The sequence below is a fragment of the Taudactylus pleione genome, unplaced genomic scaffold, assembly GCF_031769625.1.
Source record: "Taudactylus pleione unplaced genomic scaffold, aTauple2 ptg000573l, whole genome shotgun sequence".
In the NCBI taxonomy this organism is placed as follows: domain Eukaryota; kingdom Metazoa; phylum Chordata; class Amphibia; order Anura; family Myobatrachidae; genus Taudactylus; species Taudactylus pleione.
In genome coordinates this window covers 8417839-8444625 of record NW_028284975.1, presented here as the reverse complement: position 1 = coordinate 8444625, position 26787 = coordinate 8417839, and the positions used below count along the sequence as shown (strand labels likewise).

Here is a 26787-nt window from a genome sequence, read left to right as displayed (position 1 = left end):
GTGCCCACCCTTAAGGGAAATGTTTTAGGATATCCCCAAGGTAGTTCCTGTGGACCCTGTGGATCCTGAAGAAGAAAATAAGAGTTATGGTAGATTTACCTTTGATAACTCTTTTTCTTTGAGGTCCATAGGGTCCACAGGGCATCCTCCCTGATGCACCTGGCTTCAGTGGGATCTGCTCTTTCTTGTCACTGATTCCCTCTTTTTTGTATGAGTGTTTCTAGTGTAATCTGTACTTCCTTTTCCACTTTAATTCTCCTTCCAATGGGCTTGTTTACAAACTGAGGACCTCTGGCCAGAGGCAGGGTATATGTGGGAGAGGATCCAGTGCATCCTGGGATCAGAAAACGTAGACTGTTTGGTGCCTGGTTTCCTCCAAACCACATACAGTATCCCCCAAGATAGTTCCTGTGGAACCTATGGACTTCGAAGAAAAAGTTATCAAAGCTAAGTCTACCATAACTCTTATTATTAAAATAAAGACAAGACACATACACCATTGAAAGTAAACTTTTATTAAAACATACATGCACACACACATGTACACACTATCTCACATAGATGAGTACATAGATACATAGATGAGTATCTCACATACTCATCTATGTATCCCTGAAGCCAATCACGTCCACTTGTCCAAAGAGATAACCCATAGGGTACCCATAATTAAAAATCCATACTCGCCTCCTCCTATGCGTGGATCAGGTCCTCTTCGTTCCATGTAGGCATCCTCGGGATTGGCAAAAAAAGAAGTACACAGACCAGTGGACTTTAGTACTGTCCTCTAAGGACAGGCCGTCATTTGTGCAGTACTGTCCTCTAAGGACAGTACTACCTGAATGACGACTTTGCAGCGGGATTTCACTATAGAAATCCCATTGCGGAGTGCTCTTTGGCTGAGAGAGGTGAGCATTCCACCTCTCAGCCAATGAGCAGACCTCACTATTGCCTTCAATGGTGAGAACCGCAAAAGTAACTTAAGGTTGCTTCCGTGCTCATTTCAAAAATGGCGCTGTAGCAACATTTTTTTTTTTTAAAAGATGGCCCCTGCAAGTCAATCACTGTTCGTGCTGCCACCGCCTTGCCCCCTCGACTGGCTTATATAAGCCAGCATGAGGCAACGGCATGGCAGTCCAATGACAAGGAGGCAACAGTGAAGAGCTGCCGAAGAAAGAAGATGCCCCCTGGTGAAGACACCGTGGAAGTCCAGGTGGAGGCGACAGCCATGTAAAAGGGGTACTATAGGTACCAGCTGGGCCTTAATGCCTCGCTTGTTGGTACATGTGGTTCTCCAAGTACAAGCATGCAGGGGAGACTTTCTGGGACCTGTAGTCCTACTACAAAGGACAATATTTTAACTCTTTACTTGCACCACATTTTTACACAAATCACCCAGGCACCCACCACTCCAAGGGTGCAGAGAATAGCCCTGGCTATCAACCTATGCCTGGGGTGCCCTGGAGAGGGGGACCCTTTTATTGTGGGGGTCCCCAGGGATCCCCGGCCTGGGATGACTAGCAGTCAGGGTTTATGCTTCGGCCAGGGGACCCGGTGAAAGGGCTACCCTGGCTGTGGCATTAGCCCTCCGCATGAAAAAGTCTGGTGCTGGTTCTGGATAATACAGGGGGAACCTACACATTTTTTTCCCCTATATTTCCAGGACCAGCTCAGAGCCCAGTGCTGGTTGCGCTAAAAACGGGGGACACCTGAGTCGTTTGTCCCCCATATTTTGACAACCAGGATTGGTTTTGAAAAGGCCAGTGCTAGTTGTGCTTGATACTTGAGCACAACCAGGACTGGGTATCCAAAGCCCGGTGCTGGTTGATCATTGGGTGTGAGGGGAGCATGCCGTTTTTAAAAAAAAAATAACACTTTTATTCTTTTTTTTTCTTTTAACAGATGCATGGACGGTTCTCACTGATCCGTCCCTGCATCTGTGTTTATGTTATTAAAGACAGATTCATATACAGTATCGCGGATCTAACTGATCCATGCGTGCATCTGTCTTTATTTTTTTACAGACAGAAGCATGTGTAGATTCTATATCGTTTATCGTTCACCTTGTACACACCGAACAATATCGTCAACGAAATTGGGCTCAAGGTACGGATGACAAAAGATTTCATCAACGACCCGCGGGACCATGCATCGTTGGTCATTCACCACATACACACTGGAAGATATCGGCCATGATGAACGATAACGATATCATCATTCATATTGGCCGACAAATCATCTAGTGTGTACGTGGTTTAAGTTCGGTGGCTCGCGTACAATATTTGTTTTTTTGCCAAGACCAGGGATGCCTACTTTGGACTGAAGAGGATGTGATCCAGGCATAGGAGAAGATGACTATGGATATATTTTTACAGGTACAGTAACCTATGGATTCTATTGGAGAAGAGGACCGGTGGGCTACAGGGATACAGAGGTGAGTATGTGAGATAGTGTGTGTGTACATATGTGAGTGCATGTATGTGTTAATAAAGTTTTACCTTTTACGGTGTGTGTATTCTGTGTTTTTTTATTATTGCTTTTGCTGTGGAACTATAGGTAACAGCAGGTCCGTAATGCCCCGTATGCTAGTACTTGTGCTTCTCCAAGTGCCAGCATGTGGGGGAGGCTTGCTGGGACTTGTATTTCCACAGCAAAAGACAATATTTGTACTACTATCAATTGCACCACACTACATAATCAACCTGGCACCCACCACTCCAGGAGTGTCGGGGATAGTCCCGGGCTATCAGCCTAGGCCTGAGGTGCCCTGGAGAGGGGGACTCCTTTATTGGTGTGGTCTCCACTTCCACAGGGATCCCCAGCCTTGACTGACTAGAGGTCCCCTAGCAGTGGCTATATTCCCCCAGTAGAAAAAGTTTGGCGCTGGTTATGGAAATTACAGGGGAACCATACTCATTTTTTTCCCCTATATTTCCAGTGCTGGAAGTGCTAAAAGAGGACCCCTATGTCGTTTGTCCCTTGTATTTTCACAACCAGGACCGGCTGTGAAAATCCCGGGGCATTTTGTGCCTTAGGGAGGAGACACGCCATATTTTTAAGAAAAAATTTCATTGGTTTTAATTTTTTTTAACACAGATCTCACTGACCCGTCCATGCATCTGTCTCTAATTGATTTTTTTTTTCAGATGCATGCCGTACGGATCGCAGTGATCTGTGCATGCATCTCTGAATTCTTTTTTTCAGACAGATGCCTGTATCACGGATCTCATTGATCTGTGCCTGCAGTCAGCTATCTTTAGATCTTCAATATATGGTGGTAGCTGCTCAATCACTTCAGTAATATCACTCGGGTGCATGTAAGTGAAGGGTTATTCTATTCGAGACACAGCAAAAAGTATTCCCCCAGCACTCAGAATGAAATCAGCTACATGGTGTTGGATAATTCAGAGATCTCAGTTGCATATATTTGCATAAATCATAAATATGGCTAAGCCTCCAGGCCACGTCACTGCTTCTCTGATACTGGATGTCCCTAATATTTGGTCAAAGTCTGGGGTGCAGAACCCCAAAAATCCGGCGAAAGCAAGCCACTCCAGGGAAGCACACCAGTGAAAGACTAAAGTGTTAATAAGAATAAAGCAAAAACTATGTGTTAATAGGTGATACATAGGTGAAAGGTGTAATTGAAAGCTAAGGAAAAAAATCTCTCTCTCATATATATATATATATAGAAAAAAATATAATTTGAAGGTGTTAAAGTACTAAATGATGTGTTAAACGGTGCCACCCCAGAGCAGCCCATCCACGCCAACCCCAGGGGGCACCACACCCCAAACTCATCCCCAAAACTGATAACTATATCCATTTTGGGTCATATCATTGCCCAATATAAGGCCACGTGATAATGGCACATAGAAATATACCTGAATTGAGAGCCAGCTTACCTTGGAGTCAACCCTAAGTCCTCCTAATGGCATTACAAGAACCAGCATGCCCTCCAAACACTCATCCCATCTATGCCTCTCAGGACAGTAATATATGTTGGTAGCTGCTCAATCACTTCAGGAATATTGCTCAGGTGCATGTAAGGGAAAGGTTTGGAGGGCATGCTGGTTCCACGTGGGCCCAGTCAATGGGCGGCCGCTACATGTAAAGCGGATGCTGATTGGCTAGCGGCCCGTGAGAAATAACAGATGATTTTGGTCATCTGTCATTTCGCGAGGTGTAAGTATATGTAACAGCATATACTTACACATGTTCGGCATGGTTCGGGTAAGTAGTTTTTTTGTTTTAACATGACCCTGGATGCTACGGAGAGCAGCGCCAGGATTTAGGTGAGTATACGATCTTTTTTGCAGGGCCATGCACACGGATTTCTACTTGGGGACAAGTGGACCAGCCAGCTGGTACAGGTAAGTATGTGTGATTGAGGTATGTGTGTATTAAACTTGTACTAAATACGGTGTTTATGTTGTGTCTTTATTTAACTATTTATATTACAGTGGAGGTATGGGTGCCGGCTGCCTGCTGGCACTTGTAGATCCACAAGTGCCAAAGGGCAGGCATGCTGGCACCTGTAGTTCCACTGTAAAATACAATAGTTTTCTTATATTTTATACATTATTACCCCCATACCCACCGCTACAGGGGTGACGCTTCAGACAAAGCCTGGGGTGTTCGGGAGAGGGGGGGACCCCTTCTTGGGGTTCCCACCTCCCCTGAGATCCCCGGCTTGGCCTGTCCGACTTTGGGTGAGAATGCTTTGGCCCTGTAGACCCGGTAATAGGGTCTCCTGACTGTGGCATTACACCCTGGTCATTATGGGTCCGGTGCTGGTTTAAAATATAGGGGAACCCCTACGCAATTTTTTCCCCCTATATTTAAAACCAGGACAGGCCCTGCAGCCTGGTGCTGGTTCCTAAATTACAGTGGATCCCTGGTCATTTTATTCCCTGTAATTTTAGGTACCAGGACAGGCTAACAAGTCCGGGGCTGGTTATGTTTTTTTTTTGGGGGGGTGTCATTTTTAAAAGAAAATTAACCCAATTTTAACTATTTACAGTAAGAAAGATACACAAATCACAATGATTTGTGTATGTTTCTGCCAAACTCGCAGCTCAGGAGGTTGAGAGATGGAAAAGTGATTTTGACAGTTTTCTCCAATCTCACCCGAGCTTGTCATCCCGATTCTAGGTAAATTTGAGAGATGTTTCTTTTAGGTGATAACTTGACCCAATGGTGATTTAAGTCCAGTTGGCAATCTCTCCCGATTTGGACGAAATCGATCGAGACATCTCATCCAAGAGGGACATTAGTAAATTTGCATGCAGGAAAAAAAGGACTTAATCACCCGAGATTGTCATCTTGAGCAATCTCGATTGTTAGTAAATTTATCCCTAATACTTTTCAGAAAACGCAAGTAGCCATAGAGATCATTGTGCCTTATAACCAATGCAGGGAAATTATACTAATGGTCCCATTTGATGGAAATATCTGTTTTGTTTTTAATATAACAGGTACATAATGGGTGTAGGGTGCAATCAGGGAGATTGCTAGACTCTTCAGGGAGTCAGGAAGATTACTACTATTTCAGGGAGTCTCCCTAACAATCAGGGAGAGTTGGCAAGTATGATTAAAATGAAACTAAAATTAAGTTATTTTACAGTACGAATGCTGTACTAACACGTTAAAGTGCTTCATTGCCAAATAGGTTTAAATACTGTTGGTCGGTCATCTATTTAATATTTAATAATTAGCACTGCTCCAAAAACAAATGAGCATTTACATTTTTCTCTCTGTTGACATCAAAAGTGCTTCTATTTATCTTGAAACTTATGTGAATCTAAATTGGCCCAATTATATTGTAAATATTTCCCATCAGTGACTAATCTCACATGTAAATGGGGATGTGTATGTTATATTCACAAATGAACTGTTAGATTTAATTTAGAATACATTATCATAATTAAAAATACAAATTACTACTGTGAAATTTTACCAGCTACAGTACAATGCAACATACATGGGTTTGCGTCTAAAGAGGAAGGAAGGTAATTCACTACAACATTATTATAGAGATGTGCCGTTCGGTTTTGCTGAAAATCAAACACACTTGAAATTTGGGGTTCTGAGTCAAATCAAGTCCTAACTTAGGCCCTCATTCAGAGCCGTACGCTCTGAGCAGAGCGCACGCTCTGAATGAGGGCCGCCCTCCATAATTATGGAGCGTCCTCCTGGACGCTCGTATAGCTGTGGGTCACCACCCACAGCCTATACGAGCGTGCAGTTTGATGGCTGCGATGGTCTTGACCATCGCCACTGCGAGCCGGAGCCTGCGGTTGAGTTTCTCAACCGCAAGCCCCGGAGTGATTTTGGCTCTATCAGAGCCAAAATCACTCCCACTGACATCGACAGCACGCCCCCTTTGATCAGACACAACGAGCGAAGGAAAGTCCTTCGCTCGTCGCGTCTGGCGCATGTGCACGACGGAGCTCCCGCCGTCGTGCGCATGCGCAGTGCACAACATCGACCCACTTGCAAGTGGACAGCCGCTTGCGAGTGGGTCTGAATCAGGCCCTTAGATCACTTTGAGGTTCCAAGTAGAACTCCCGACTCATGTCTGCTAAAGAAATCCAAAACAGAAAAGAACTAAAATACTTGATTGTGCTTTTGCCAAAATAATAACCATAACATAACATTTGAGTTCAGTCATTGCTTGATTTTTAAACATGCTCATAGGTGGTGGTCAAGTTGAGTACCCCTTGAATTTTGCATTATTCAAGGGGTACTCAACATGGGAAAGTTAGTTTTAGTGAATATATTAAAAACTCTCAAGGGTTCAACACAGATACATGAAATACAGACAGTACTGTTGCCCTCTTATGCTTATAATTGGGCAACAAGGTGACAGTGGTTAACATTGTTGTCTTGCAGCACTGGGGTCCTGGGTTCAAATCTCACCAATGATCTATCTGTGTGCAGTTTGTATGTTCTACATGTGGGTTTTCTCTGGGGGCTTCGGTTAACTCCACAAAGTACTAAAACATACTTGTAGGTTAATTGGTTTCTAAAAAAAAATAAATACATCCTAGTGTGTGCGCATTACGGAATTTAGACTATAAGCTCCATTTAGACAGGAACTGATATGAGTGATTATTGTCAAAGTGTACAATAGAATAGAGATGTGCACCGGACCATTTTTGCTGGTTTTGGTTCTAATTCATCACTGTTTTGATTTTGCCAAACTGCCGTGACTGGTTTGGTTATGCATTTTTTTCCAAAAATTGGCAAAAAAACTAGAATCACATAATTTTAGCCTTTTTTGTTCTTAGAGTATTATTTACCTCTATAACATTAATTTCCACTAATTTTCAGTTAATTTTGACCACCTCACAGCTCACAATATTGTTTCAATATTCAATTTTGCGACTGGGTGAGAGTTGTCATACTTGCTTCCCTTTGAAAAGGATTGTTTCACAGTCAACTGTTATTTGAAACTAGTCTTCTTGGTACCCCTTCTATACTGAAGATCCAGCAGCAGCAGGCCTAGTGCTGAAGGATTCTTCTGATGATTCCTGGATAGGGAAGGAGTCACCTAACCTTAACTAATGGATGCATGACTACCTCTGATCATTGCTGTGGATATTGAGGATGAAGGTGTTGGCAGTAGAGATTGCAGGTGCTAGGATCTAGTTGAACTTCAAAGAAGGTAGCTAGCTGATGCTGGACTGCTTGCTGTTATTTTTATTGAACCAGATACTGATGTTGTTAAAAACTTTTAATGAGTTTGCTGTAAATGATGTAACAGGGAGGAGGTTCCTAGATGGTTAAGTAGTGCTTATCGTGGTTTTACAAATGCTACAGATGGCTTGACAATTGTTGTCAAGATTTGGGCAAAAATAATTCCACACATAAGAGGTGCATTTTTTGGTCCTATGCCCAGGCATGACAATGGCCTTCCTTTTATTCATGGCCAAGAACTGCTTAAACTGGTGCCTGACTTACACAAACAACATCCTCATCCTCAACATCCTCATTAGTGCTGGTGTCAGCTCCACAAATATCCCCCTCATCCTCTTGCTTTTCCTCTGTGGCATGTCATCAGTTTCTATGTCATCAGCTCTATTTGTGCTGCTCATCCCCACATTTGCAGAGGGAGCAGGAATGGTGGACTGTGGCTTCTCTGCAAGTACAACAGTATCAGAAAGGTCAGGCTGACACTTCAAACTTGTGGACACACTTAGGACCTTATTCAGAGTCGGTCAAAGCGGCCGCACGGTCGTACGGGAAAAGGGGTCGGATATGCAAATGATTCTCTCGCAAGTTGCGTTCCTGAGTTCGGATCGGTAGCTGGCCGACCAAGGGGAGGATTCGGCCGGAAGACAAAAAATACGCCGCCTTCTCGTACGCCTTACACGTCATCTCCGGGCATATAAGGATTGATCGAGACCATCGGGAACCATCGGAACTGGTCGTAGAGCTTAAGGTTGACCATACCCTCTCTTAAGCGCTACGATCATGTCAGTGTAAAAACCTCCCATGTCACATGTGCCATGACGCTACTTTGTTAATTATGCACTCCCATAGACCGTGTGCACTCCCATAAAACGCCGTTCGCATAATTTGGCACGCCTGCGTTCAGATATCCACTCCCCCGCTTTCAAGCACCTTCCCCTGTTACCACCCACAAACGTCTCAATCTGTCACTCAAACTACCAACCTGGCTGTGTTCAAGGAGAGAGAAATTTCTGATCATAGCGGCTAGTTTGCGCACGCGCATTGCGAACTTTACACATGCGCAGTTTAGCGAACATCGGTGGCGTACAACCGTGCGGCCACTTCCACCGACTCTGAATGAGGCCCATAGACTCTCCTCAGGGATTTGTGACATTTATGTGTCTAAACCACAGTTTGTTCTACTGCCTTAGTGGTTTTCATTTTTTTACACCTCCTCTACACCCTGAGTGACAAGGTCTTGCATCGTCATGAGAGGTGGAGGAAGATGCCTCACTAACACTTGCAGAACCACCACTCATAAATAAAGGCCACGGTCTCAGTCTTTCCTTGCCACTGTGTGTGGTGAATGACATGTTGGCAATTTTACGTTTTTCTGTACTACACTTTCCCTTTATTAGAGGTGTTTTTTTTCTTTATTACTGTACATTGTTTTTTTATTTTAGATGCCCTGAGTTAGACCCTCTATGCCCTGATCACTGTGTGGTTTATATATGCACGTGCACAAAACAGGACGTACAATTATATTTTTTGATGGCGCAGCTGTACTCATGCGTAGACTGAAACCACAGGGCTTATATACACACTTGAGCAAAATAAAGCACACCAAACAGCACAAAAAAACAATTATTGAATTTTATTTTTTTGATGTCACAGGTGCAAGTCTATTCAAACAGCGTGGAGTGGAGTCACAGGTAGTGGGTGAACACAGCAGCAGCCACTGGACACAAGGACTAGAGTGGACACAGCAGAGCGGCAGTCACTGGAGGTAGAGAGGATGAACACAGCACAGCAGCCACATTAGCCCAGATTGGAGTCAGTGTAAAATGGCACCCGAATCACGATTTGGAATCTGAGCAAGGTTGAATACCCGAGCCGCTGCTCGGATTCACTTGGATTGGGAAAGTTCGGGTTGCTCAGTTTTCAGAAAACTGAGCCTGCACATTTCTAGTATGAAGCAATAGTAAACAATATTTAATTTGTACCTTGAAGGTGGAAACTTCTGCTGGTGGGCTTTGTCTGTGACTGCGTCAGTCTAGATCTCCGGAGTCCTGTGGCCCTGGAGCAGTGCATATTAGTGATGGCCATCGAAGGCTGTACCATCGGTAGTTGATAGTTTTTAACAATTGAGTAAGAGCCAGCGATGGTTTAGTCATCGATGGTTGAGGACTGAGTTTTCTTAACATCGGTTAGCACCATTGATGGTGTGGCATATATGTCTTGGTTTATAAATATCTTTACATCAGAATGTGATAGAACACAATATGCTAGATTCCAGTTTTGCCCAGATCCCTTTGCTGCCATATCCCCTCCCCCCTTTTTTTACAACTTCTCTCAGTTTGTATGCTGCATGGCACTTTATCAGTTCTTACTCTGAATGTATGGGTAATAATTATGTGTGTGTTGTTAATCTGTATGTATGGATAATTGCACAGTACAACTTTTATTGTTCTATATGCTAAGTACAATTCTCTGGGTGTGTTCTTACTCTGGTTTGTATTATAACTACTTAATATAATTTATCTTGTTCCGAGTGCTGTATGCAGGGCTGCCATCAGAAATTGTGGGGCCCGGTACTGACAAAGTAGACAGGGAGGGGATGGATTTGTATATGTAAATAAGCCGTAACTACATAAAATATGTTGAAAAGGCTAGACCCACATAAAAAAAGCCAGGAAAGTCTGACTGGACTTGGGGGGGGGGGGGGGGGTAATAGGCTCAAGGCTGAGAGGGGGGGCAGGACAATGACGGCTGGCAGGACTAGGGGGGAGACACACAGGGCTAGGGGGGCTGTCTGGACTGGGGAGTGGGGCATGGCAGGGAATGCTGTCTAGACTAAGAGAGGGACAGGGAAGGCTGGCTGAACTAGCTGGGGAGGCTCAGTGTAGAGAGTGGAGGACAGGGTAGCCCATCAGCCTCGTTCTCACTCCATCCCCAACATGTCTCTGCCTCTTTCTCCCCATCCCCAGCGTGTGTCCCAGCCCCAGCGTGTCTCTGCCTCATTTTCCCTCCATTTTAGCGTTCTCTGCCTTGTTCTTCCCCCAGCGTGTCAGCCTCTCCCTCTCTCCCCCAGCGTGTGTCAGCCCCTATCACCCCCTGCATGTGTGTCAGCCTCTTTCTCCCCCCCCCAAACCACCATCACTACTGACTTACCTTATTTGCATCTTCCTCTTTGGCTCCTCTCGATCCCTCCCAGCCCCTTGTTATGACACAGCGCATGTGACGTCATGACGTCACACGTGCTGTGTCATAACAAGGGGCTGGGCCGGGTATCTGTCTTGTAGGAGCCGGAGTGGCCAAAGCAGGCCCGCTCTGGCTCCAACCATTTAATTAATGGGGAGTCGGGACCAGGTTGGCGGGCAGTGGCGCTAGTTCCGCCCCTGACCCTATGGTTGCAGGTGCAGCACCGCAGCCAGCCTGGCCCCCCTCTGTCTCTGCTCTCTCCGGGCCCAGGACTCGAGGCATGGCAATCCCCCCCTGATGGCGGACCTGGCTGAATGTGCTCTTTACTGTATGTATGAGAACTACTTAGTAGTAGAGATGAGCGGGTCCAGTTCTCTGGGATCCGAACCCACCCGACTTTTGGTGATCCGTGGGGATACGAAACACAGCTCGGGTCTACCTGCCTGCCCCGGATCCCTAATCCGGCTGTTTTAGAAAGTCCCATTAAATTCAATGGGCTTAACGCTTATTGGCTGAGAGCCATCTGTCACAGCTCACAGCCAATCAGCGTTAATTCCATTGAATCTAATGGGCACAGGAAGATAGGAAGATGCCACCCATCCCCCTTGCCCAACACCGCCGACACCCCCCACTGGTGGTACCCCACGCTGCCGACACTGCTGACACGCTTAATTGAGGACACCAACGGCACCCATGCACTGCCGACACTGCCAAGAGCCCCACACTGAGGATAATGCTGGCACCACCGCTCTGCCAACACCGCTGGCACCCTGCATTGAGGACACTGCCAGCACCCCTGCACTGCTGCCTCTATGAGGACTCTGTCAGCAACTCCACACTGCCGGCACTCCCACACTGAGGACACCACCTGCACTGCTGACACTGTCAGCACACGTGCACTGAGGACACCACTGGAACCCCCACTTTGCCAACATAACCAGCACCCTGCACTGAGGACACTGCTGCCCCAAGTACTGAGGATGCCGTCAGCAACCCCACACTGCCGACACCCCACGCTGCCACTCCCACACCAAGGGCACCCCTGCACTGCTGACACTGTCAGCACCCCATGCACTGAGGATACTGCTAGCGCCCCTGCTGTGTCGGCACACTGCACTGAGGACACTGCCAGCACCGCCACTCTGCCAGCACCCCCGCATTGAGGACACCATTGGTACTCTTGCATTGAGGACACCGCCAGCACCCCACACTGCCGACACTGCTGTCACAGTAAGTGCACTATTGGTGTGTCCAACCCACACTGTATAACACACTGTATCCGAACCACACTGTATCCGACCTGCACTGTAACCTGCACTGTATTTAACCCACTCTGTATCCCGCACTATATCAGACCCACACTTTGGACTCAATTCAGACCCGCTCGCTAGATGCGTTTGCTCACTAGATGCGTATGCAAATTCAGCTAACTAACAGCAAGGCAGGCAATCGCACGGCAAGGGATTAGCACGCCCACTATGTTGTAGCATGCGATCGCATTGAGTATGCTGATGCCCACCAGCCTGTCTTAAGACGCCCACTTGCGCACGTCACCACCAGGAAGTGTATGCAACCATGGATAACATCGAGTACCATCAGATTCAAACGCAGCATTTGTGGTTGACCATACTCTACTGCAATCACTGCCAGCGCTTCAGTGTAAAATGTAAAATTCAGCCAAGTGACGTGTACTATGTTGCTGCCTCTTAATTATGCACGCCTCTGAAACGGTGTTAAAATGCTCAGGCCAGCCTGCGTTCGCACCTCGGCTCCCCCTTTGCTAGCGGCGAGCCCCTGTCACCACCCACAAATGGCTTCTTCTGTCACTCATTCAGCCGGGCTGTCTATGCGCAGCGAGCGAATGAATCTCGATCTCTCGAACTGGTTTGCGCATGCACATTTTGCAAACATCGGCTGGCTGCATGCGAAGGCATCCTAGCAAGCAGGTCTCAATCAGGCCCTGTATCCTACACTGTATCCGTCCTGCACTGTAACCGACTCACACTGTACCCTGCACTGTATCCAACCTGCACTGTATTCAACCCACACTGTATAACACACTGTGGGCCTGATTCAGCAAGAAATGCAAGTTAGAGAACACACGCATGCGAGCAATGTTTTCACACTGCGCATGCATATGCATCGCACTGCACGTGCGCAAACTAGCCAGTGCAATCGGGTAAAGGTATGCAGACTACATGCAATGTGTAAGCAGGCCCTTACAATATTGATTGACAGAAAGTGGCATTTGTGGGTGCTGACGGGGTGGCCGGGCGAATGCAGGCATGTCTGTGCATTGGGACGCCATTATAGGGGCATACATAATTAAGGCAGTGCAGCGGCATACACAGCCAGACTACTCGATGTGCGCAGGAAGTGGCCAAAATCCTGCGCAAGATTAAGTCAACCTCTTTTGTGCATATGGTTCCGATGGTTCTCAATGTTACCAATGTTTCCGCTGTCTTGAGTAAAGGGACGTGGGCATGATTGTGTAGTGCTGGACGTCTACATTTTATGCTGCAGTTGCCGTGCGTATGCATTGATTAGCATATATTCACAGTGGCCGAGTGTGTTTGTGCGTGCGTACACTTGCGTTCCTTGCTGAATCAGGCCCTGTATCCGGCCTGCACTGTATGTAACCTGCACTGTATCCCACACTATATTAGACCTGCACTGTATCCCACACTGTATCTGACCTGCACTGTGTTGCACTGTGGACCTGATTCAGCTTTGGTAATAGAGTGAGAAAGAGCACCAAACTGTGAACCAGGACAAACCATGTTGCAATGCAAGGGGTGAAAATACATACATTTTATTTTGCATGTAGGGTAATGTCACTACCAGCCAGCCGATTCTCCAGATACCTATATCTGAGAATCGCCACCAGTGACTTATGGTTACCTGAGCACGTGCGGTTAGTCTGACACGGTACTGCCACCACCAATGAAGTTCACGGGAGTCGTTATGTTCTCCCCTCAAATATCAATTTGCACACTCACTTACATATAGGTACGTAGCTTTGACCTCGCAGGCTCGTGAATTCGACAAGAACACGAAGAATACACTGGATTAAGAATGTTTAATCTGAAAAATATTTCCAAGGTTGTTGGTTACAAAAAAGGGTAATACAAATATGGACAATACAAATATATCACAAATAAGTTTCAGAAAATAAAAGAAATTAAAATGATAGAAAACCCACAGTCTTTACACTTCTTAGACTCTGTTGTGAAGGAGACAGGAGCATTGGCTCCAGGCCAGTCGTCAGGACTCTCCTTAGGCACAAGAACACTTATCATTGAGGGAGAAGCACAGTTATACCCTCTCAGCTGTATTAGCCCCCACTCTTGGGATTTTTAACTCTTTTTTGCTGTACACTGGACATTAAGAAATCGGACACACCTTTCCACATAATTGTCTATAGGAGGTAGGGGGTCTTGAAACAGGGTAGATGGGGATTTAGAAACCAGTCACATAGCATACATCCCTGCCCTCATCCGTCCTAAAAGGATTTATACCCTATGACCTGGCTTGACTGAGTCTGATCAGCTGTAAATGAAGGATCCATCTCCTCCCCAAACTTTATGGCCTGTGGAGATCAGAGATGGTTATCTTGAATTCTGGTTTTAGAAGGACAGAATTGTTCCTTCTTCCCAAGTCTGTATTAGCACATGTCAAATAGAGGACACACAAACCAAATCACACTTGAAGACATTATATATATATATACACACACACGCTTGAAATCATTTCTGATGATTAAACGCCACACCTCACCCTGAAGATGGACACAGGAGAGACAGTGATCCACCTATCACATTCTCCTGTGGCCCCCCCGCAGCGCCCGTGTGCCCTCTTTAGCAGCAGCTACTAAATCCACCAAGGGGTCAGGTTTCGGATCATTTTCATTTAGGCAACAAATGGCTATTACACAAGTTTCCATGTGATGGCAAGCTCTGAGAAAATTACTGTGGTACACAGTCTGCCTCTTCTGCCCATCCCCTTGTGCCAACACATAATTGATATCTTGGAGATGTGGTACTAGTAGCTGGGGAGTCTGTAGCTTGGTTAGCTGCATAGGGCTCAGCACCAGGCCCTTTTGGCCCAACACAAATGTGCCCTCCCTCGTGCAGCAGTCATACCAGAGCTTCTGTTTTACCTGTGCAGCATTCAGGTTCTGCGCCATTCCTGTAACTCCTCCCTGAACTTCACCATGTACGACACCACTGAGGTTTCAGGGGGAATCAATTTAACTTCTAACTCTTTCCTAACCAAACCTTAGAGGCCGCACACCCTGCGCCCGTATAGGAGTCCAGAGGATGAGAAGTCAGTGGGTTCCTGTGGCACCTAGTGGTATGCAAAGAGGAGAAGCGGCAGGAACCCCTAATGGTCTCTTCCCTGAGACTCCACAAAAGTCCTAAGTATTTGGTTTAGGGTACTAAAGTGGGGACCAGACCCTTGGGAGTACTTGGCAGTACCTAACATAGACACAACCTTCTCATCAACCTTAGGGGTAGACCATGCAGCCATAGCCTCTACCATGTCTGGTTGTGGGTGGAAGATACCTGCGCTTACTCTGTGCCTTGAGTACGGCACCTCACTCATGCCTTCTGGGCAGTCAAGAGCCTCCAGCTCATCCAAACTTGTCTGAATCACTGCTGGTTCAGGTAGGGAGTACTTCCCTTTATCACTCTGCCCTGGCTCCATCTACTTACACAGTATCTGGGAGTGATCATTGTCAATCTCTAGCTCCCTGAGACCTGCAACAGAAGAGGGAAGTTTTGCAAACTCAATATCAGTCATTGGAGACAAAGGACAATCAGGCACCACGTGCCAAATGTAATAGGATGAGAGTTTCCAAAATGTGAGGGAAACTCACATTTTTAAACTCAGCTAATGTAATAAAGTCCCAGAACATTCAAATTTGCATGTTTTTCTGACTCAAAAATCTCTCAAGATTTAAACTGTCATCCAGGTGTTTCCTGTATTGAAAATACAATTTGATCAATGTATTCGTGTGAGAGTTTTACTGCTAAACTCTCACATTTTCTAAACTCTCACCCTATTACATTTGGCCCCACATTTTTAAAAAGTTGGTCACCAGCCTGCATTTCTAATTCAAGGGGTAGGATGCTTAACAGTGCCAGCTGTGACTCTGACACACCCTCCACCCTCACAGGATCATCTAATGCATTGCTATCCAGCATTCCAGTCAGGTCCTTATCCAACAGCCCAGTGGGGGTGTATGGCTTATGACTGGGTTAGTGGTGTGTGACAGGATCACAGGCTTAGCAGCAGGGGGTTTGAGGCTAATACTTAAAATCATATGCTTTGACACTGATCTCTGGACCATCAGTTGCCATACAGACGGGGGTAGACTCTAGGACATCACTGATCCTACCAGGTTCCTCTTGAAAACTTCCAGTCTTCCTAGATCTGCTGGAATGTGGGTCTGTGTGTGAGTGGGGAGACTTTGGAAACACATTGTTACTGTCCTCTGTTACTGCTAGCAGACCACTGCTTATTCCTTCAGGGATTACTGCACAGCTCCTCTGTGCTGCTTCCTCCCTGGTACTTATTATTATGTCAGACACATGTTTATACATTTCGTTACCATCAATCCCTGGTGCTTGTAACTTTGTCAGATCATTTGCACCAGGGACTGGAGTAATTCCACCAGTACCATATACAGTGGGACACTCGGCTATGCCAGTATATGCACCTTGTTGCACAACCCTGACACTTCTCTCCCAAAATATGTAATTTTCCTCAAAAATTAGATCTGGTTTATCTTCCTGGTATTCCTGGCTGATTCTATCATGTTTCCCTTCCTGATCTGCTTGGCTAACTCTTGCTGTTACAGATTCCAGGCTAGGGTCAGTTTCCTGATAGCATCCCTCTGGAATACCTGGTCATTGTGAGGAGCTAGGACAGCAGCTGCCCAGCCCTTTATAAATTCAGTGTCACTGTCTGAGACTGAACTGTGTACAGGGAGGGAGGGGGGATGAGGGGGATTAACCTCTATATTTGAAGGGAGATTAATATCTAGTGACACACTCTCCCCAAGTGCAGGGGTTAATTCACAGTTACTCTGGGTTGCTGCTCCCTGGGTCATTACTGCTAATACAGGGTTTGTATTGTTACCTACAGTATTCACTTCAGCCCTTGATGATGGTACATTTGCAATATCCTCTGGTAACAGTACATTACACAGGTTTTCGTTTGGATACACAGTTAGACCCATTTCTGACTGATCAGACTCCACCCTGTGGAACTGCATAGGGTTATCACTGATAAAATCACATTCATTTGTACTCGTGCTGGGTCAATCAGAAGGGGTCACCTGGGGAAAAACTGGGTTAGATAGTACCTTTGCATCATTTTATTTATTTATTAACAGTTTCTTATATATCGCAGCATATTCCGTTGTGCTTTACAATTGTAAACATTAATAGAACAAAACTTGGTAATAACAGACAGATATATAGGTAGGAAGGCCCTGCTCGCAAGCTTACAATCTATATTGCAACATCACTCTCAGTTATATATGTAGTATGCATTTTCCCCAAATCACATCCCAACAGGACTGTAGCACGTAAATTGTCCAGCACCCCAACATCCCGGATACCTCTCCCAACTCCCCAGTCAAGATACACTCGAGCCATAGGCACCTCTGGGTGCACCCCACCCAGCAATAGTCTTCCCAGGAATAATATTCCCGGGGCCCACTAGTGCTGGGTGGATGAGTGTCAGGTCTGAGCCAGAGTCTAAGAGCCCAAGTGCAACTTGGTATACTACCTGGACTGCTTATAGATTGTCCCAGGAGTGTCCTTGGGGCCCTTCCACACAGAGGATGGCTGGCACAGGTTTAGCTGCCAGGCCACTCACAGGAGAGGGTGTTGCTTTTTTATTCTTGGGGCAATGGACACTGATGTGCTCCATCTCAATGCAAGTTGAACACTTGCGGCCAGTTGCCAAAACAGGTTTTCCACCCCCCACCCCCCCAAAAAAAGGTGCGGTAACAGCTGGTTTTGCAGGCTACTGCGGGGGTGATCCTCCAGGTCATCTCTCCATGCTGCTTGTCCTGGTGTCCCCCAGCTCTTCACCACAGAAGCCCGAGTGCTGGTGTACTTGTCTGCCAGGCTGGCAGCCTCCTGAGATGTTTTGGGATCCCGATCCAGGAACCACTCTTTGACCTCTTCTGGACACAGTGCGAGGAACTGTTCCTGGAGAATGATGTATTTTAGTTGGTCAAAGTCCATCACACGCAATCTATCAACCCACCGATGCAAGAGGGTAGACAATTGCGTTAACAGTCCCTCATAGGTATCAGAGGGACTGTGCTTTGAGTCTATGAAGTTTTGTCGGTAAGCCTCGGGTGATGTTGAAATGCTGTAACAAGGCTTTCTCTGCAAAAGCTTCCAAAGCTTTTCCTCTCAGCCCAGGGGTTAAATAACTTGCCCATTCACTGGGGTCCAGTGCAAACTGTCGGCAAGTTTTTTCAAACCCCCTCAGGAATGTATCAAGGTCACCGTCTTTCTCCAACACAGGGAATTGGTCGTGCATGGGGCTTTTCGCTACCTGGGTCAAAGGTGGCATTCTGGCAGTGGAGTCTGGCCAGATCCAGCTGGAACTCACTTTCAGCCTGGTGCTCTGCAGCCTCAGCCTCTCGGTCTGCCCTACACTCAGCCGACTCTTGGTCTGCCTTTCGCAGAGTAGTGGCAGGCTCCACGTCCTTCATATGCCAGGCAGCAGTTTGAAGGTAACTCTCTAGTGCAGACTCATTTGAGCCAGCAGAGGTGTCCAACCCCCGCTGGGCATCCATTGTAAGGTCCAGTCCAGGCTGAGCCTCTGCAGCAGGGTTGTTCGTTGTCTGGCTACCTTCAGCACAAGGTTCTGATCAGCCTCCCTGAGTGCTTGGGCCAGTCGATCTTTGTTCCGGCCAGTCAAGGCAATGTTCCTCTACATACACATGACCACAAGGTCATCCCTTTTCAGTTTCAGGTAATCCGTGGTCATTCAGGACCTCACACATTTTGCCAAATAAAAATAGAAAAGAAAAACAAGGGGGAAGGAAACAGAAACTATTTGCTATGTATGTCCATTTAAAATATAAAACTTGAGTGTAATTATCTGGTGAATTTATGATGTAGTATCTCTCAAGAATCACACACCATTATTTCACTTAAGTTCTTGTACTAAAAACAAAAGTTATCATCCCACTGCTTGCCACCAATTTGTCACGACCAATTGGCCGATTCTCCAGATACCTCAATCTGAGAATTGCCACCAGTGACTTATGGTTACCTTAGCACATGCGATTAGTCTAACACGGTACTGCCACCACCAACAAAGTTCACAGGAGTCATTAGGTTCTCCCCTCAAATATCAATTTGCACACTCACTTACATATACAGTAGGTACGTAGCTTTGACCTCACAGGCTTGGGAATTTGACAAGAACACAGAATACGCTGGATTAAGAATGTTTAATCTAAAAAATATTTCCAAGGTTGTTGGTTACAGAAAAAGGTAATACAAATATGGACAATACAAATATATCACAAATAAGTTTCAGAAAATAAAAGGAATTAAAATGATAGAAAACCCAGAGTCTTTACACTTCTTAGACTCTGTTGTGAAGGAGACAGGAGCATTGGGTCCAGGCCAGTCGTCAGGACTCTCCTTAGGCACAAGAACACTTATCATTGAGGGAGATGCACAGTTATACCCTCTCAGCTGTATTAGCCCCCACCCTTGGGATTTTTAACTCTTTTTTGCTGTACACTGGACATTAAGAAATCGGACACACCTTTCCACATAATTGTCTATAGGAGGTAGGGGGTTTTGAAACAGGGTGGATGGGGATTTAGAAACCAGTCACATAGCATACATCCCTGCCCTCATCCATCCTAAAAGGATTTATTACTTGTGACCTGGCTTGACTGAGTCTGACCATCTGAAAATGAATGATCCAACCCCTCCCCAAGCTTTTTGGCTTGTGGAGATCAGAGATGGTTATCTCAAATTCTGGTTTTAGAAAGTCAGAATTGTCCCATCTTCCCAAGTCTGTATTAGCACAGGTCAAAAACAAATCACATTTGAAGACAATATTACACATATATATATATATATACACTTCCTATACATTGTGCCCGCATGGCACGCCTCCAAATAACATCAGGCTAGGGGTAAAGCCCAGCACTCCGTCACTGGCTGGGCTTCCCCCAGCCCTCTCCTATCAGTGAATGGTTGCCACGTGCATGCGCGCAGCATCCATTCACTCTCTGGGGGTCTGGCACCACCGCACAGCTGTGGCGGTGGGGGTCCCCAGTCTTCCAATTTGACCATCCACGGCCACTTCGGTCCATGGGTGGAACAGCAGGACAGTATTGTCCCACTGAAATCGGGATGTTGAGGAGGGGTGCCGCCCTCTACGGGTGGCGCCCCTGTGCGACACACTGGTCGAACACCCTTAGAGCCGGCCCTGTATGGAGGATTACTTAGTGCAACTTTTCTTGTTATCTACATTGTGTGTAAATCTCTATGCATGTTATTTGATCTGTATGTATTGGATAACTAAAGTACAACGGGATGCGGTCATAATCCCAACCACTGGGATTCCGGCATTCAGAATGCTGATGCCAGAATCCCGACAATTATCAGAACAACTGCCGGGATCCGAAGGTAAGTACTGGGGTTAGGGGGAGGGTTAAGGTTAGGCTTCAGGGAAGTAGGGTTTGGTTTAGGCACTAAGGGAATAGTGTAAGTTTAGGCTGCTGGGAGGGTTAGTGTAAGGAGTTAGGTTAGGTTTACTCACCTGGAGGCTTCGGGATTGTAACCTGGTTGGGATGCCGGCATCGGGATTCTGACCGCTAGCATCCCATACCCATCCCAGTACAACTTCCTTGCTCTGTATGTTGTGTTTTATTAATCAGGCTGTATGGATAACTGCACAATATAAGTTATTATTTTCTATATATGGAATTCTATGTGCATGCTCTTAATCTGAAGGTATGGGCAACTGTTTAGTACAACAATTTATATTATATATGCTGCAGGAATTTCAAGAGGGATTTACAGAACTATGCAAAGAGGATTCCAGTTTCTTAGATTCATTCTGAAAGAGGAAGGTGTTGGGCTTTCATGCTCACAAGAAACAGAGGGGATGATTTAGAAGGAAGCACCCACAACTCTGTTAGCAGGCGCCCATCTGCAACTTGCCACTACAAACTCCCAGTACTTTTATCAACATGCCCACAAAACTCTCATGACCCACCCATAAAATGGACCATCTCCATGCATTCCCTAGGTCACCACCTTGTCAATGCCTAGGAATGGCTACAAAATTTTCAGTACACTTCTCCGTTTGTGCACACGTCTCCGTTTGTGCATCTGAAATCACAATAGCGACTCAGACAGGAAGCCCTTTACAGTCCCAAAGGGCTGTATTTGATGGACAATAGTTTAGGCATTTTAATAGAGGACATATGTTCCTCTCTATGATATGGTTTAGAGGGCCCCACAGGGTGGCGGGCCTTGGTTCATGGAATCAGGCATTTGCAGCAAGCAGTGCTCTGCAACCTCTAGTACAGCAATAACAGTTGGCTGGCATTTCCCCTGGGAGAATGGCGAGAAAGTCTCTACCTGTGTTGTTATTTATATAGAGTATGGGTTATATAAGCAAATGTAATTGAAAAATTGTATAAGACTGCATAACCAAACATATTAATTGAATACCACAACATTACCTAAACCATTCATGCAGGTCACCAAAAGGAATGGAGGGTGAGAATTAAGAACCCAGAACTCTCTGGGGGCATCGGCTTGCAAGGGAGGCCTAACCAGTGCCTCATATGGTGTGTCCATGCATCCCTTGCATTACTTTTTCAAACAACACCTGATTATAGTAGGCCATGGCCCGACTTGGCCAAGCCTTGCATACAGTTCATTATATATTGCTTTTAGAGGAAGAATCTCAGCAAAAGCTTAAACCCTTATCCTAGGACTCAACTAAAGTAGCAAAAATTAATAACAGTTGCTAAATGCAGTAATAGTGTTGACATACTAGGCACCCAGTAGCAAAAAAATTAAATTAAATTTTCATAATGGAAAAAACTTTTTTCTACTAAAACAAACAAAAATACATGTATTTATAAAGAGAAACCATTATAAATCTATGAGGGTGGTTCAATAAATAAGGTACAAAGACCTCTCATTGTGTAAATTTATTTAAATCATACATATATGTAAAATCAATTGTATGGCCTTGGTCCACATCTCTATCTTGGCATAGAAGAAATCAGTGTCAATCGTCTGAAGCCAGGACATGAAGGCTTGCTGAACTTCACATTCGGTTGCAAATTGCAGTACTTGTCAACCAAGTGCTTCTTCTATGGTCCAAAGAGATGGAAATCACTTGGTTCTAGGTGAGGGATGTAGGGTGGATGGTCCAGTTCCTCGCAATGGTGGCACTGTAAAAACTTTTGTGCACAGTTGGCTTGGCATTATCGTGCAGCAATAGCATGCCTGTTTGCAAAAACCCAGGTCATTTTCGACTAATTTTCCTCCTCAAGAAGAAAGCCCTTGTGGTCCCAAAACACTGGTGCCATGACATTCTTTGCTGATGGAGTTGTTTTGAATTTATTTAAAGTGGTGACAATGCGTATTTCTATGTCATGGATGTTTGCTTTGTCTCTTGTGTCACATGATGCACCCACATTTCATAAAACAACAGGAAGGCCACCAAGCGATGGACCAGTATCAGTCTCTAAATCTCTTGAAATGAAAAAATTAACATTGGATTATCTGTTTTAGTCTTAAAAAAGGGAGATATGTTAAATAGATGGAAATGTGCCTTGAAAGGTTTCTTTGATCTTCTGTTTCAATGGAGACCAATTTAGCTGTTTTCAAGTTCTGTGGACTTAAACCTCCAAACAAAATGCAGAAAAAGGTGTTTCTCATAGTGGTTAAAAGTATAACAATTTAATGGTGTACTCAATACAATATTAGCAGGGTTACTTCATATTGCTAGGGTCCTTTTGAGAAATGTACACATATGAATTAGAAGCAATGGCAAATGCACCTAGGCACATCACCTCATCTCCACATCGTCACAGGATCTCCAGAGTTCATAGAATGGGAAATCTCCTTCATCAACATGTTTTGGATGACAGTCCTTTTTCTAAGTGTATAGGAGGACTGCCCAAGAAGCCATATTTATACCTCTAATTGGTCATGTGACTTGCTCGTTATCCCTCACCTATCAAATAGGAACCAGGATATTATCTAGTCACTACCGATGTAACCTCTTTGTACACTATTGTCAAACATCAAAAAGGTTTAAAAGGTGTCAGATTTTTCACTAACAATATCACTAACTTGAATGCCTCTGTCCTCTCGAATCAGACATTCAATGCAGCACCAGTTGTGTGGATGTGCTTGGCTGGCTGGATCGCTGCTCATCTTGATCATCTGTCCTGCTGTTATCAAAGGCAGTGCACCAAACCCAAACCTGTTTCCATGACATGATGTGAACGCTCTTTAAACACCTGTCAAAAGCTTTGAGGGTTTCCACTGCTCTCCCTTCTGAATGGTAGTATAGTTTTAGTATCAGCAAAAATAAAAGTGGAACAATGGAAATGGACAAGCAGCAGACATCTGGAACAATTCTGAACTTTGCCCTAGACCTTTGGGTTGTACCTGGACTCTGTTTCACTTTGTTGGACCTTGGCTCTATCTGTTTCTCTGGACTTCGCCTGGACTCTCTCTGTTCTTTTGAACTGGGCTTGGACTTTCACTAGACTCCTGAACTGGACTTTGACCCCTGTGATGCCCATGGCAGGACAGGATTAAATTGCAGATGGGTCCTCATACACCTAGCCTCAAAATGCCATGTGAAGTGAGATTACTTTTTCACCTAAAAATTCACTTTAGTCAAAATGCACGGCTTCTATATCTGTGTGTGACTTAATTTGTATACGAAACACAGTGGAATGTGGCATGGAAAAAAGCTGCGGCCACTTCATCGTAGTGCTTTGTATACAGATATATATTTGTTGCATATCAATTGAATCAGTGCAGTCTCATGGTGCATCACATCGCATAGTGACTAAGACCAATTTTGGGGAAAGAATACAGCACTAGTAGAGTCGCACAGGACCTGGCGCCAAGAGGGGCTATTTGGCATGACTGCAGAAAAAGGACACATCTGTACTATCTAATGGCAGTTTCACTTGTTAGTTTGATAATTATATATAGATATAGTATGTACTGTAGCGTGTGTGGTAGATTATTTGAAGTATTAGCTTCATTGGTACAGAGAATGGTGCTAATGATTATACATCATCCAGGGGCGTAACTAGGTATTTGAAGGCCTCATAGCAAAAGTTTGTAAGGGCCTCTATGTACTGTACCACCAAATGGTGAAAAATTTATATAACACATGTAAATTTGACAAGGAAGATTAACCCCACTATACTCTGGGCCCCATAGCAGCTGCACCTATGGTAGTTACGCCGATCACATTATCTGTAAGGTGCTGTGTAATATATTGGCTTGTCACTATATATAATGGTTAATAAAGAAATAAATGTACCGTATATACTCGAGTATAAGCTGACTTTTTCAGCACATTTTTTGTGCTGAAAAAGTACCCCCTCGGCTTATACTCGAGTGAAGTGTAGCGCTGACCGGACGGAGTTCGGTCAGCGCTACACACTGCCAAACACACAGTCGCCGGAGCCGGCAGCTGCGTGTTTGGTGTAATCAGCAGCCGCTGAGAGTCTGTCAGACTCTCAGCGGCTGCTGCTGCTCCCACTGCGGGAGCCATCTTCCGGGTCCCGCAGTGGGTAATGGGAGAGACGTCGTCATGACGACGTCTCTCCCATGCAAAGTGGCCGGAGGAGCGGATAGCGGTGGGACCAGGAGCGGGAGTTTCAGGTAAGTAATTATTTTTTTTTATTCTTATCACATCTCTCTCTACTGGGGGGGACTACAGGGGACACTACCAGGGGGCGATTACTACAGGGGGCACTACCAGGGGGCGATTACTACAAGGGGCACTAAAAGGGAGGATTACCACTGGGGGAACTACCAGGGGGGGATTACTACAGGGGGCACTATAAGGGGTGATTACCACTGGGGGTACTACCAGGGGGGGATTACTACTGGGGGCACTAAAAGGGGGGGGATTACCACTGGAGGCACTGAAAGGGGGGATTACTACTGGGTGCACTACCAGGAGGGATTACTGCTGGGGGCACTGAAAGGGGGGATTACCACTGGAGGCACTGAAAGGGGGGATTACCACTGGGTGCACTACCAGGAGGGATTACTACTGGGGGCACAACCAGGGGGAATTACTACTGGGGGCACTACCAGCTGCTGCCATTTCCCACACTAGGCTTATACTCGAGTCAATAAGTTTTCCCAGTTTTTTGGGGTAAAAGTAGGTACCTCGCCTTATATTCGGGTCGGCTTATACTCGAGTATATACTGTAATGTTTGTCATGTGAAAAGGTTTTATGCTATGTTGATAAAACTACTGCTTCAGAAAAATGCTATTTATTTTATATAATGAGAGATATATCCTTCTCTGATATTATACTAATTGTTATTAATTCCATTATTATTTCCAGATACTGTTATTGTGCGTGCAAGGATAAATAATTGTCTTCTTTTCATATATGCTTATGGGATACAACGTATTCTGTTCATTAATAGACATTGAAAGATATTTCCTTTGATAATACAGTAGTCTCTGGAAACTTTCTAATTGTTAAGAATTGTAGAACAGATTCATTTTATTTATTCATAGTCTGAGCTAAAGTACATTCGTAATTTAAATGTTACATGCAAAATTGTGTTTTTGTGGCTTACTAACGGAGAGTACATGTGTCTGTCCGTGACATCTGTTGTCATTGCCATTTATATATACTGTATATAAATATTTCTATCAGCAATAAGAGAAAAAATTTAAACACTACATCGAAACAAGTATATACAGTGTATTGATACATAATGTACAAAATCTTAATTCTTTATATAATATAATATAAATAATACTGGAAATAAAGTTCAAGTTGTGATATTAAAATGGAAATCAGTAGAAGAAACATGAATGTTGATATTTATTGCATACCACAACTTAAGATACTGGTTCTCCCTTGTTTGGTTAGACTTAAAGTAGATTACATTTGTAGACATAAAGGTAGTAATATTCCTGGGTTCTGCAAAACTCTCTGAATCATAAGTAATGATGCCTAAACTTTTCAAGCACAATGGAATGTAATGTCACTATACTGTATCAGTAAATGTTAATAAATATTAAAAAGTTTAACATTAACAGGTATTGGTCAACATACTATGGAACAAAATACATTTGTTTTTGATCTTGGTGTTATTTTATAACTGCTAAACTGTTAAATCAAGTTTGAACTTGAAGTTCAAAGCTTGCAGCTTCCAGTGTAGACATTAAAATAAACTATAAAATATAGGAATTTGGCCATGTTTGAGTATATTCCAAAATATTGGAGCTTAATTTACTAAGTATTTATTTTGTGTAATTGCTACTAGTTTTAAAGAATAGTATGCAATGTAGTCATTTCAGCTTGAATATGTTCGAAGTAGCTAGAACATGGTTAAAACAAATTGTGTTCCACAAATTTAAATTGTTTAGTTAATCTAGAGATTGATAATTTATCATAAATGTTCAGACTTTTTTATTTACAATAAGGGGACAAAGGCCTCTGAGCATAAGCAGTCCTTGGTAATAAGTAGCAATGAGCGCAGACCCCTGTGTTTTGGTTCTAAAACATAGTCATGTTTTGGTTTTGCTTTCAGCAAAACCACCCTCAATTCAATGGTTTTGGATTTCTTTAAAAATTGATAAAAACAACTAAAATCATGTCAT

At 44.7% G+C, this 26787-nt stretch overlaps 1 long non-coding RNA gene across 1 annotated transcript in view; it reads left to right on the top strand.

The window, feature by feature from the left end:
* LOC148481595 (uncharacterized) overlaps positions 1-10161 on the top strand; it is a 90656-nt gene extending 80495 nt beyond the window's left edge. Inside the window, exon 4 of the long non-coding RNA XR_015871899.1 lies at positions 9349-10161. This is a non-coding gene — a long non-coding RNA (uncharacterized LOC148481595). The remainder of the gene's footprint in view (positions 1-9348) is intronic.
* Positions 10162-26787: the final 16626 nt, after the last annotated feature.